Genomic DNA, 15,003 nt, shown 5'->3' with positions numbered 1-15,003 from the left:
AGGTTCATTGTGACAACTTTATATTCATAGTGAACCTGGTTGTTTATAATTTGCAGCTGAGAAATGCAAGGCAGTCCTTCTTCGCTGACATCTTTGCCAAAAACAATAATAATGCACATGCCTTGTTTGCTATTGACGGGCAAACAATCCCTCCTGTGTGAGTGGCCTCAGAACTTCTATCCACCAGGGCCTGGAATGAATCCGCCTCATTCCTCAGAAACTCATACAAGATGACAGTGGGGGGTTGAATCTGTGTTGTCCCTGCCTCCTGCTGCCTTGATAGTCTACCAAAACATGTTTTATATCCAGATCTTTTACAAATTGGAAGCACATCTCTTCTTCCGGAAACTGCAGTCATCAAGCCACATCTCTAATGAGCAATTATAGGCAGATATAAAATTCCTTTTTTCTTTTTAAGTACAATTACTGAAAAAGCTGTTTTTCAACATCTGAACAACATCCTGGCACTTAAAAAATAGTTTTGATGTCTTCCAAATATTACCAAACATTACTGTAACTACAGCTATTGCAGTTCTCATTATAAGTATATATTGCTCCCATTTTTTTTCCTGTTAAAGGGTTTATTTAGGGAGTTTTTCCTTATCTGATGTAAGGGTCCTGGGACAGAGTATGTTGTCTGTTATACAGACTGCAAAGAGGCAATCATTTGGATTGCTGACATTTGGAGTTCCCCAAAGCTCCATTCTGGGGCCTCTTCTGTTTAACATATACATGTTTTGTACTGGCCCAGATCATGGAAAACAACAAAATAAGGTATCATAATTATGCAGGTAAGTCACATATTTACATAACCATAGCACCAGGAGACTATGGTCCAATACAAGTACTGAGTAAATGCATTGAACTAATCAACGATTGGATGTGCCAGAATTTTCTTCAATTAAATAAAGACAAAACTGATTTCGGAGTCATGGAGTAACAATTAAAAAGTCAGCACTCAACTTTAATCAGCAATGTTAAAAACCAAAGACCAAGCTTAAAATCTTGGTGTAGTCATGGAGACAGACCTGCATTTCAACAGCAGCATTGTCAACCTAGTGTCACCTTAAACATATGAAATGAAAAGAAAGAAAAGAAGTCCTTGTGTTTTAACAGGTCTATACAAAAAATGAGTCATACAACCGCAGCTGATTCAGATCGCTGCTGCACGAGTCCACACAGACCAAGAAAGTGGATCGCATCACAACAGTTCTTATACTAAATACTACTGTTTTCTAATAAAGTGCTGAATGGTTTCCGGCTGAATACATTTCTGGTTGTCTATTAAATTATAAACAATCCGGAACTCTGAGATCATGTGTGACAGGTCTGCTTACTATCCGCAGAGTAAAAAATAAACATGAAGAGGCAGTGTTCAGATATAATGACATATTACTGGAAAAAAATGTGAAAGTGATTCTTTTAAATCAAGGCAGAAGACTTTTATATTTGTCGCTGTATTTTATTAAATAATGTATTTCACTGCATTGTGACTTATTTTATTTGATCTTGTTTTATTTTCTATGATTTAAAAATGTATCTTGTATTTAAAGGTTCTAAATATTAAATGTGTTTCTTTTGCAGAAATAGAAGTAGAAGAACTGCTGGTTTGTGATAGTTGCTCTTGGGTTCCTCCAGGTGTACTATGCTTATTTCATCTTCTGAAGGGCCTGATTGTATAAAATGTAAGTCTCCTTCAAATAATCGTCAATAATAATCCTCATCATCATCGGTGCTTGGAGTCAAAGATAAGGACAATGTTTGGCTGATGTTTAATTTTGATGTTGAGATCTCGGCCATGTTATCTGCAAAATGTTTTCTGTAGCAAATGGGCTTCAGCATCCCTGTGCAAAATGCAAAATTACAATAAATCATCTTGAATAAAAATCTTTGAATAAAAATCTTCATTTGAGAGTAAATTTTCAACTCGTGTTCAACTTACTCCATTTCTTTTGGAGTTTTCGGCCATATTTTTTAGCCTTGAGAATGTTTTTTTTTTACAAGGTCAAAAATGAACCTTTAACACACAATTCTTTGTGTCGTCTGAATATTAAAGCAAGAACAGTGTCTTCTATGAACAAAGAACAAACTGTCCTCGCCAAAAAAACTGATCAAAGAACACACTCGAGTTCACACCCTGACTCGAGAATGGACTTCTTATCAGGACAACTTTCCATGAAAACATGTCATCCATCCATCTATACATCCATCCATTCATCTATACATCCCTTCATCCATCCATCATCCATCCATCTACCCACCCACACATCCATCCCTCCCTTCATCCATCCATCCATCCATCTACCCAGGCATCCATCCTTTTATCCATCCATCCATACATACATACATCAATCATCCATCCATCCATCCATCCATCATCCATCCATCCATCCATCCATCATCCATCCATCTATACATCCATCCATCCATCCCTTCATCCATCCATCCGTCCGTCCATCCATCCATCTAGCCATCCATCGTCCATCCATCCACCCATCCATCCAACTATCCACCCATCCATCCATCCATCCATCCATCTATACATCCATCATCCATCCATCCATCCATCTACCCACCCATCCGTCCATCCATCATCCATTTATCCACCCATCCCTTCATCCATCCATCCATCCATCCATCCATCATCATCCATCCATCCATCCATCCATCCATCCATCCATCCATCCATCCATCCCTTCATCCATCTATCCATCCATCCATCCATCCATCCATCTATCCATCCATTCATCCATCCATGCATCTGTCCACCCATCCATCCATCATCCATCCATCCATCCATCCATCCATCCATCCATCCATCCATCCATCCATCCATCCATCCGTCCACCCATCCATCCCTTCATCCATCTATCCATCCATCCATCCATCCACCCATCCATCCATCCATCTGTCCACCCATCCATCCCTTCATCCATCCATCCATCCATTCATCCATCCATCCATCCATCCATCCATCCATCCATCGACTGAAGTTATCCACAGAGCAACAACAGCTAATAGCTAGCTAATTCATCACACATCTACCCACCTAAGTGCACACTGGCAAGACTACTGAAAATGATTTGTCTCATGTCCCGGAGGTGTTCGTCCTCCATTTGTCACGCTGCATCAAAGGCTCCCCCATAATATCTCCACCTGCATTACACACACAAGCTCACATGCACTTATTGACACCAATCTAGTTACTTTCTCTGATTAAGCGATTCTCAGTCTGGATGAGCTGTGACGGGCCTCGCAGCGCCCGGGTTGGCGGTAATGTGGGATGAAATAACAGAGATTGAATATTGATCAGGCGCCTGTGTACAGCCTTGGGTCGCCTCAATATTATCCCGTTTACACTTTGCCTGCTGATCGCGGCCGGCGGAGTGATGCCCGAGGACGCAACCAGCTGTGATTTGTCATAACTCACTCACGTAAACCATTTATGAGAGTGAGATTAGGTTCCATCCAGAGCGCCGATCCAGATGCCATCATAACTTTTGTAACGTTTTGATCATCTATTTAAAAAGGAAGGTGTGAGATGTTGATTAAATAGCTGGGGAAATGCTGGAGTGTACTGAAACCGAAATGAGTTAGACCCACTGAATCCAGCACAAGTTTAATTGAACTGTGTCAGCAGTGTTAAAAAGGGGGGGGGGGGAGTGGTACTCAGGCTGAAAAGGAGAGTGTCTGAGAGGCGTATTGATTAGCTGCTCCTGGAGGAAAGGATCCTCCTCATCACACTTCCTGGCAACACCTCCCACAGGGTATCCATCTTAATGTGATATGACAACCCTAAGCCATATCAAAACTAAATCTGGACATCGATTTCGACATTCAATTGTGCCGCTGAAAAACACTTTTCCGCTTTCATACGCACAGTCGGACGCTGGGGTGTGCGTCTTGCTGAGAGGAGCTCCCGCTGAGGCTTTACAAACTGCATGCTGATGGTCCATGGTCGACTGCCGATAAATGCATGTTTCTCAAAGTTTTCCTGCTTTTGTTTGTGTGGTATTTTCTATCAAAGTTCATATTGTCTGCCCACCACACAAAATCGAAAAATGCACTTAAAGCAAGGAACTTTTTCAGAGCACGCCAGCAAAAAAAGGTCAACTTCTAGTCCTCAAAAGCAACTGATTGGCATTTATTATTTATAATTTCTATAAAAGGTTCAGTAAAGCAATTTAATCTGCGTAAAGAATCGCCAGAGTAATTTCGGTTGCAGCAGGATGCCAGAGAACGTGCTGTTCTCGTCCGTGGCACTTAAAAGGGAGAATGTGGTTTAAGGTATTGGCTCGGAGCTCAGGAGGCAATAAAAAGACCGGAAGATGAGAGTTTTGGCAGCAAAAGCCTCGCGGGCAAGCTTAATAGGTGCAGATGCTCGCCTTGGCGCACAAATCTGCATTGAAGTTAAATAATAATACGGCCGATAGCGATGACGAGATCGAGGCTGGCGTGCTCACGTGGACTACATCGTTTAGTGGATAGACTGTTAACCACACATCACTCAAACAGGGTTGGCAAGCATTAATGTAGGGGTCCGTGGGGGCTTTACTGCGATCATGTGACTGAGAGGAATGTATAGTTCAATTTTGTTGACTCTGAAAAGTCCACTTTTTAGAGAAGGATTTCTAAAGCAGCCTGGCTGGTCCACTTTGTGGTGTTATTGATCGGATTTTAACAAGGTTCAACAATGGAAACAACAACAAAAAAACTGCCAACACTCGTTGTGAAGGATCACACGTGACAGTGTTTAAGGGCTTCAGAGCTGTTTATATTTAATTACTTGGTTTTGTGCATTTTATGGTGTTAGCTCTAGAAAGGTCTGACAGTAAATATGTCTTCTAAGGATTCATAGATACAATGTTTTATTTGTTAAACACACCAACGATGTGTGCAGGTCATGAGGCTGTGCTGAAGGACGAGGAATGAGAATTACAAGTGAATATAAGATGAGAAAGATGCATACAAATATGCGTCAAACGTAAATATATACGAGTATTAAAATGTATGCATTTGAACCCATATGTAGGTGGTTTTGTGTATAAAAACATAATTATACATGCATAATCATACACATTACCATTTTACTTTCCTTTACCATCAAACAAACAGAGGGTAACATCTGGGATGCGTTGATATTCATGGCTGTTGGAAACAGCAGGTGAAAAACAAATCTATCACAAGGTCCATTTAGTAGATATTCAGAGCTTTCAATCAAATCACATGCTTTGTTTCTCTCCCCCTTAGCAGTTTAAGAACTTCCTGTCAACTGGGCAGGCTTTAAATGCTGATGCCGATTATCTGATACGATTGAAAGCTTCGGCCGCTCACCTTGTGGTGACATGGAGCATCCGTTTATGAGCTCACATGAATGTGTTTGCTACATGTGCCTCCTCGCCCTGCTCTACCATTCCTGACGACAACAACGCTCCCCTTTCACTCGGGATTGCCTGGGGGACCTTTTAGTCATTTGTACACATGATAAAGGTCATATCTCATCTCCATCCAGAGCTGTCACATCAATAATGTACCATGTCAAATATTCCACCGCACATTAATTCAATTCTATTTATAAAGTCATATCACAACAGAAGTGATCTCAGGATATTTAACACATTGAGCAGGACTAGAATACGCTCAAGATTTTTAGAGTTAATACATGTTCAAAGACCCAACATCACCCAGGGGCAAGCGAAAAAGAAAAAGAAAAAACTGCCTTAACAGGCTTTTAAGCAGAAATCTGGTGCAGCCCAGGCCCTTGGGTTCCAACTGCATTTGGTGTTGGTAGTGGTATAGCAGTAGTAGCATTAGCAGTAGTGGTGGTATTAACAGAAGCAATAGTATCAACAGTAGTCGTCCATCCCAACCATGTCGCCGTAGACCAAAAAGCAGGAGTAGTTGAGCAGCCACACAGCGGGCAGGTGGAGCTACAATATGGCGTTTAACCAAACACAGAGGTCATGAGATAACATTAGTGACATGTGAATGTGTACCAGGGCAATTTGGGGTCATGTCATGGGGCTGGGGGGCATTTTTGTTTTTTCCGCTCCTTTTCTCTGCCTCTTTCTCAGTTGAGAATAATGGGCTGCATTGGCAGCAGGGAATGAAATTAGCACCTGTCAAATGCTGGGTAAGTGTTGGCTGCGGCTGTCGATATCCCTGTCTTCTCCCCCTCTTATCCCAGCCCTGCTGTTTTCACCATCCTACTGTGTTTGTGAGTCACCTGTCTGTCTTTCTGTGTGTGTGTGTGTGTGTGTTCTGCTGATTGCCGGCACACCTGTGGCTCGTTCACCACATCGACCTCAACTAATATGAAGCCGGCTTCACTTTGCTGCACACATCGCCCATTGTTCTCAGTGGTAGCTTGTTAGTTCAATTACATCTTTTTTTTTTTGTTTGCTCATATCAGCTTGGTTTCTGTTTCCCCTGCTTAACTGTGCATGTCTGTGTCTCAGGATCTCTAACCCTGCCTGGCTCAGACTCTCGGCCTCGCTCTGCTATCCAGCCTCGCTCAGCCAGCCGGCCTCCCCGAGGCTCACCTGCCAGACTCCTACCCGTCTCAGCCTGCATGCTCACCCCTGGGAAATCCCCCTCATCCTTGCACGGTCTCAACTGGTGTAAAAAAATAAACGTTTCAACGTCCCTCTGTCTCCAGCTTGTGTCCATCAGTTATAGTCGTTATTGGTGTCACTGAGGAATGGCATACTTGGCCAGGAGAAACATTCGGTGACTTGCAAAAGCGGTAGGTGAGAAAAAATAAAATCAGACCCTGGTTGGCAATTATAGATTTAACATTTAGACAGCATTTAAGGTACAAATTCAGGAGGCTTCGCTACACAGCACGGAGACCTGGCCTTAAACCATGGCGACGGCCAAAATACCAAACTCCCGGCTTCAAAACAGCAGTCCACAATCCAATATGTGACGTCACGGTGACTACATCCTCTTCTTAAATACAGTATATGATGAAGACCCATTCGCATGGACACATTATGTCAAAGTGTTTTGCATAGGAAGTACTGAGCATACGACTGGATGAATGATCATTTGGATTACATTGCATAAATTATTTTAGAATGTGTTAAAAAGATGTTTTGATCAAGTGTTTCGGCTGTTAAATGTTAAATTAACTGAATCCAATACAAAAAATTGCAAAAGATTCATGAAAATGCACACAAGTCAAACATAGTTAAAAGGTATGTTCTTCTGCTAACCATAGCCGTCAAAACCATAGCTTCCACGAGTTAGCCAATGGCTCCGATAATCTTTCTGAAGGCCCAACAGCCTGGGCCCTCGCATTATAACTAGATACAAACAGATGACTGTGCACCACTCCGCATCATCGGTCATAAATTATAACTTCTATGCGAGCCGCACACAACAAACTTTCAGACTAACTGGCTCCCCCGCGTGGACTAGGCTTCCCAGTTTGTCAGGTTTCTGCTCAGACCACATCCCTCCAGTCCAAGCTCGGGCACATGTAGCTGGTGTGGGCCTATCTAATTTGACCCCTTTAATCAGGTTGAGCAATAAATTACTTCTCAATTCATTCCCACTCAAATCACTGTTAGATACCCTATTTATTATTTAAATCACACTGTTACTGCTTCTAATCTAATTCCACCCCCCCTACGGTCCTCTATCACTACTACAGTTGATACTCCTCTTGACTTCCTTAACCGCTGCCATGTCTGTTACCCTCTGTAGCCTCTTTCACACCCAAATTTCAGCTATACTGCCACAAAGAAGATCCGCTGTCACACCTGCTTTGCTTTTTTCACATTGAACATGGTGAATCGTTTATCGGTGTTTAAGACTTTGTTTTCACATGGTGTTTTATTTGCCCTCAAATTAAGTGATATTTGCCCTATTTTCTAAATTAGAGATTCCAGACAAAAATGATCCCACCACATATTATTGCCAAGAGAGACTTTCTCCATGGTTTATCGCTCAGTGATCTCTGACAAGAGTATGCACTATTCCTGACCCTGACCCTGAATTAGCCCTAAGCTGTTTCACGGGTGTTTTCAACTCCTAAGCAAAGAAGCGTGCTCCCTTTAAGAAAAACACAGTAAAAGAATTAACAATAAATCCTTGATTCTCATCTGAAATGTCAGTGAGGTTATGGCTAAGGGATGCTCCATGGACAAAAGCACAAATATGCTGTCCTTGTCTCAGACAAAGAAGAAATATGTGATATTTTTAATAGTCATTAAAATTTTTCTGGTCACCCATTTGAAAACGTAACTATCTCGAGAGATAAAAGATAGATCCATAAATGTGCTTTATTAATGCCAAACATCAAAAACAATACATCTAAAAAAGATAAAAACTCAAACAATACAATATCTGTTCCTATCTGAGCATTTTAAACTCCCATCTGCCTGGTTTCAGACCTAGACATAGCACTTTGACAGCAGCAGGCAAGGTAGTCAAGGATATAATCTGCTCTTTGACTTGTCTAAAGCATTTGATACAGTGGATTATACTCTTCTGGTTTTCACACAAATGCATGTAACTGGTTTAACAATTATCTTACTGACGTGACTAAAGCAATAGTTGTGGACAAGTTTAAAAAAAAGTGGTGCCTCAGGGCTCAATACTAGGTCCTGTTTACATTATACATAAACTGCCTGGGCTCATAGATAGAGCTCTATTCATTATAATGCTGATGACACAGTTATTTACTCATCAGCACTATCTATTGACAAAGCTTTGTCTAATTTAAATTCAGATTTTTGGCTATTCAAAAATGCCCTTTGTTAACCAGAAGCTCTTACTGAACCCACAAAAAAAATAAATGATATGCTCGTTATCAGATCCCAATTGAAAAATCCACAGTATAATAATTGGAGCTCAAATACAAAAAAGTCCCTTGTTATATGTGATCTCTTGAGTTGAAAAATGTATTTTAAAACCTCATTCTAAGAACCGGCTAAGAAGCTTATATTTAAATCAAGTTTTGCTTACAGAAACTAACAATGCCTTTCTTTTAGCCATGGGCAGATCGCTAAGGTGGCATTTCTTTTACAGTTTGACGATATGATATAGATTACATGCATGCTGCTGCTCATACCCTCAAGCCCCTTGATTCGGTGTATGATAGTTCTCTTAGATTTATTACAGAGAACCCATCATTGTATCCTCTATGAGAAGGATGGGTGGCCAAAACTCACCACTTGTAGGGAACAGTCACTTTTTATTTTATTTTCGCAGCCATGCTAAATAAGCTACCGTTTTATTAGCACTTTTAACACTTAGAAATGATACCAAACTCTTACACAGGAAAGCATCACCACGGATATCCCTGGGGGAAATGCATTCTCCTATAACGGTCCTCATGATGGAATAAATTCCAAGACACATTTTTACCCAGAACAGTTAAATCTATTAGGTCATTTGTTATATAATGAAAGCTCCTATTTCACTTAATGTATTTGCTTTTGTCCTTGTGGAATGTACAGTTATTTATATTGTGTTTGTTTGAATTTATGTTTCTATAAGAATGTTTGATCTATGGTTACCAGAAGGCTAAACTATATATTATATTCTACTTTTAGAATAATTATTGCCAGACTTTTATTTTGACAAGTCTGTCTTCCTTTTTTGGGTTGCTTTGCAGTTTTAGGCAGTTGCCACCAATGATGAAACATGAACTATTTCTGCAGGATTTTCTGCTGTTGAGTCAGGCTTTCACTGGAGGGACGTGCACACGCATCTACATTTGTAGAAGAGCGAAAAGGAAATGCCTCTCTCTGAAATGACCTGTGATTAGCCCAAGTCTCCCGTCATGGGCTAGATTTTCTAAAGCCTGAAAACAGAGCCAAGAGAAGGTGATAAAAAATATGCTGGAAGGATATTTTATATGTTTTGCCCTATGACACCAAAAATTAACTGCTCACCCCAGCTTTAAATTAAGTTACATATTTGAGGTTGACGATAAACAAATCTCCACTAAAGTGCGAGGAAGAAGTCAGAGATAGCGAAGAGCCGGTTTCTTACAAATATGATTAAATAGGACTTGTTGGCAGCCACATGTCTTAGGTAACCTTGCCTTGTTGATTTACAGAGGAATTATGTGATTATGAGCATAAAGCTGTGTAGACAGGATTCCATATGTCATGCTAAATAAAGCTTAAAAACGCTTTGGTGAAGCGTGCAAGGAACCCTTATATATTTGTTCTGTTTTCAGAACTGATCCCTTCATGGTGGAGTTTGACATGATGGATATTCTGGAAAGGCAGCCATTGGCTCATTTATTAACACGATTCAAGGCCTTTAAAAAGCTTCACTTTTATACTTTATGTCTTCGGTATTTATGAGAAATAAGACTTTTTTTTAAATAGTTGTACCACATTGTTTGTACAACAATGTGGTACAACTTCCTCAAGCTTCAAGATCACAGGCAAATATACGCTTAGGCTTAATTTACTTCTATGGATGAGTTGATCTGACATTCCCCAATATCAATTATGACCGAATGAACAGCAGAAACATAGAATGTTATTGTAGCGTAATCAGAACTGGCTAATTTGACCACAGGTATTATCTCTTTTTTGGGGGGGTTGTTTGCTTTTTGAAATTTGAAGAAATATGCTTATTGGCTTTCTTGCTGATAGTCTGATGAGAATATGAATAGCTGCTATGAATGTCTGTACAGAAAATATGAAAATACACAAGTTAGCTTAGCATTAAGACTCTTCCCAGTTGGGGGAAACGTCTAGCCCGGTTGCGTCCAAAGTTGAAACAAGTTAAACAACACTTGATGTACAGCCATCATGCTCTATGAGGATGTACATAGTCCCAGTAATGCTCGGATATAATACATGCTAATGCCTGCATGCTAACATGCTGATGATTTGTGCTAGCAGGTATATGCACCATTGTAGATTAGTGTTAGCATGCTAGCATTTGCTACATAGCACTAAACACAAAGAACAAGAAAATGCAAAAGTAGGCCAACCTTAAAAAAAAAACTCACAATGGGAATGTTGTACTGGCTGCTGTGACTTACTGGAGTGTTTTCCCCCCTTTTCAAGGCAACCAGCAGACTACGAGAGGAGAATTAGCGTATTGAACTATTCATTAAAGACTCTACATTTAACTTAGATTACGCTCATTCTGTGATGCTGTCCTTGAGCATCACAAGTCTACATTCAACAAATCCACTGAGGGCCCCGAGCCTCGACTTAAGCCCCAACGAAAACAGAAACCAGTTTGCATTGTAATAAATGCAACTCTACTTAAACCAATTTGTCACCAGTTAAACACACCAGCACTTCCTGTGTCCCCCTAGATCAGAAGTGCACACACACAGACACACACACATTATGCTCTTCTGGTCGAGCACCTTGAAAGCACTATAAATATATATAGCGCAGATAAATATTCCGGCTAAAAATGGGTGACATGCAATTAGCTCTTGTGTGATTCTGTCTTTAAAGCGGGGCCACTCGGGTGAATTATGGCTGGTCTGAGAAGCACTATCCTTCAACTTAACCCTGCGGCATGCTCCTGTGACTGAGGTGCCAGCAGATTAAGAGCACAGCCGTGAGTTTTGTGCTTTAGCCATAATCCTTCTTGCCATTAATTAAATTGGGCTCTGATTCAATCACTGTTTTTTTTTTGTTTTTTTCCCCCCCTCCTTCAAGTAATTACAGAAACTCATTCAATTACACCATCAACCAATCAGGACCACAAAACACGGCACAAAGCTCCGACATCATGACATCATATATGTCTATCCGTCTTCTTTAAGAGGAAGCTGCGACGTTAAGTTATGGATAATGTGGCAAACAAAAACTCAAGCATGAGAGATAACACATTAGGAGGAAAGAGCACACCACTTCAAAGATTAAGCGTATTCATGTTCCCCCCCCACACCCAAAAAAATGATATTTCCAGCACTATCTGAATGTCAATAACTCCCTGGTACGACCTCGGTCTCTCTCAAAGAGTGCTTTTAAGACACCACATGAAAAGGTGGGGAGCCGAGCGCCGTCATGTGATGTCTGCTTCTCCGAGTTAGCTGACGCAGATGTGACGTCACCTCCTACTGAATAGGAGCCTTTGACAGTTTGCCAGGGATCGTCTGCTCCGCAGAGCGCATCAATGAAATCAATTGCTGACCATGCCAGCGGGACTAACAGCCTTATCTGGAGGCTGACATGGTCCTTCCCTCGTGGAGAACCACAGGAACTTTTCCCACTGCCTCCTAATGTGTGTGTTCCTTGATGACTGATGCTTGTTCAGATCAATCACACTTCTGTGGGTTTCTTCCTTGTAGAGTTGTGGGGGGTTGATTCCCATGTGAACCATACGAAAGGAGCGCTATGCTTGCTGAGATGCCGTAACCATAACCTATTTGTGCTGTGATTCGTCTGACTAATTTGTGATTTTGTTGATAAGTGGACGTGGAGGGGAGTAGATGTTACACACAAGAGTATCTTTTCATTTGCGGAAGGATATCACGCTCAACCAGCACTATCAAAATTAAAAAGAATAATTTGCCGTCACAATTTGACACCTGTTAACTTTGTGGTTCAGTGGAAATGACTTTTGCCTACTTACCTAAATTCAGTGAATCCAGGTTGAGCTCGGAGGGACACACCTTCCGGAACAAGAGGCTTTTCTCTGTGTGTCAGATGGAAGTCAGTCAGCCGCTCCTTTGAGATCGCAAACTGCGGCTCCACTGTGCTCTTTAATTGGCTAATTACCAACAGTGTGGCTCTGACTCAGCTGCTCAGCCAAGGATTAAAGCAACTTGGTGGAATCCTGAGCATAAATGTAGGGGCTCTGGGGGCCCAGCACTGCAGTGAGTCAGACGCTACAGCGCCTCGGAGGATAGGTAACATGGGGCTCCTTCTGTCAGTCGCATGATCATCACTACAGTGCAATGAAGTGTGGGGAGTCTTAGCAATAATTCTGCCCAGGAAAAAGCTCAAAGCTCAAGTCTGCAGGTTCCTAAGAGCTCTGACAACAGCTGAAGGTAATGCAGGTAATTAATGCACAATCAGGTTTGTATATTTAACAGCTGGGGGTTTATATGCAAAGCACATTTGCAGTTACCAATATTTAATATCAATACAGAAACTACTGACATGAATTGATTCATTTAAGAGATTGACATTTCCTGAACGTTTCCTACGCCGCTGCGGTGGTTAGGCAAGAAAACCACCTGGTTAGGTTTAGGAAAAGATGGTGGTTAAAATAAGAGAGACAAATAAGTCACAGTTGACCTCTGGTTTCACACGGGGACATGAAGGGCAGTCTCCTGGGTGAAATTCCTGTGTATGTGGACATAACCGTCTTGGCTCATAAACCTTCTGCATTTGAATTGTTTGGGTTAGATATCAATTACACTTAGTTACTCTAAGAAAGTACAAACAGTGTGCGAGAAAAGCTTAAACTGTCATATGTCGAGCATGCATAGGCTTCTCCACTAGGGGGAGCTGTTCAGTTAGCACGTTGTATGCGTTTTACAGTATTGATCTTTTGTTATTGTAAGTTGACACAGTTTAACAAATGGCTCTCGGTCCACACCTCACGCTCAGTCATCTGCAAATACTGCAGCGTAAAGTATCAAGTGATGAAATCAATGTAATAGTACCCGCTCCAGAGGAGAAGACGCTCGTCCATCTCTGATTTCACACCAATCCAACAGATCTGGAGGTTGAACGACATGGAAATAACCAGTGCAAGTTAGAAGAGCATCTACCAGTATGGTGCTGTGAGGATGCAAAGGTCACATGATAAGAAACGAAGATGCTCTTTGTGGCCTTGCAGATCTGCCATGCAATTACATTTGTGAAACTTTCTCTTACAAAGTGACATCACTTCACTGTATCCTTTAAATAATATTAAACCGTCTGATTTTGCGTGATGGACTGCTGTGCGCTTGTATGGGAGCCGGTTGCCGCTGCCTATGGAACATGCAGTTTCCTGTGCAGATAAAAACACAAGGACATTCATATTTATTGGACAGATAATGCTCATGGCAGCAGCAGCTTTAATCACATCAAAAAGCAGGATTCTCTGCTGCAGTAGCCGTCCTTGCGGCCATGACGATGCATTATTATGAAAAACAGGTAGGAGACCCAATTCATGACTGTTCAAGGATGCCTAAATTCACGATTATTCCGCCGTTCTGAAACTGTAACATTAAGGCTGCAAGGGCATTGAAGCTTGGGCCCACTAAGTAGTTCGTTCATCGCCACGGAAACGGCTCCACTTCCTGCATCCTCTTTTGTCTTTGAGATGTATGGCAAAAGACAACGTCAATACTTTCTGTAGTTGAAGGATTCATTTTGCTTGAAGTTACTCTTTGATCTCAACATCAAGGCCGAGGTGCAATAGCAGGTAACTGAAAGGATTTGTATCGCCCTTAGCTGCTCTCCAAACGCCACTAATGCCTACAACATGATACACACCATTAATTTCCTTCTTACTTTTGGTTGAAGTTGGTGAACTTTTTTGCTGCCTTACAGGATTAAAAGATGAAGTCACAGCAGTAAGTGTGTGTCGGTGTCTGAACTCACAGACACTATTTGTCTCCCTCTGTTGGCTCACTCATCAGTCAAACGATAAATCAAAGAATTTCCAATTACAGAAAACCTTAAAAACAACACTCCGGTAAGTGGAGCAATTAGTGGAGCATCCATTCTTCATTTTCTGTCTGTGGAAAATCACAGAGTAAAGATATTCTCGTGAAATTCCAATAAGCTTTCAATCGACCAATTAAGCAATCATCAGCAAATAAGCAGCAAAATATATATCATTATATACACATATTACTACTGTAGTATTTAGAGGTATTTACTACCTGGCCATGGTACTTTATATCTGTACTCTGTATTATCTACAATAAAGCATACTAAATAAGATGGTCATATGTATCATTTTAATCCAGAAAAGTAAATGTAATAAAGATAATTAGTGAAAATGTGACACAATTGTGTCAGAATTGCATATACAGAATGAGTACATACTTACTTACGGTCC

The sequence above is a fragment of the Eutrigla gurnardus genome (assembly GCF_963514095.1).
Source record: "Eutrigla gurnardus genome assembly, chromosome: 5".
Taxonomy (NCBI): Eukaryota; Metazoa; Chordata; class Actinopteri; order Perciformes; family Triglidae; genus Eutrigla; species Eutrigla gurnardus.
This window is presented reverse-complemented; position numbering follows the sequence as displayed.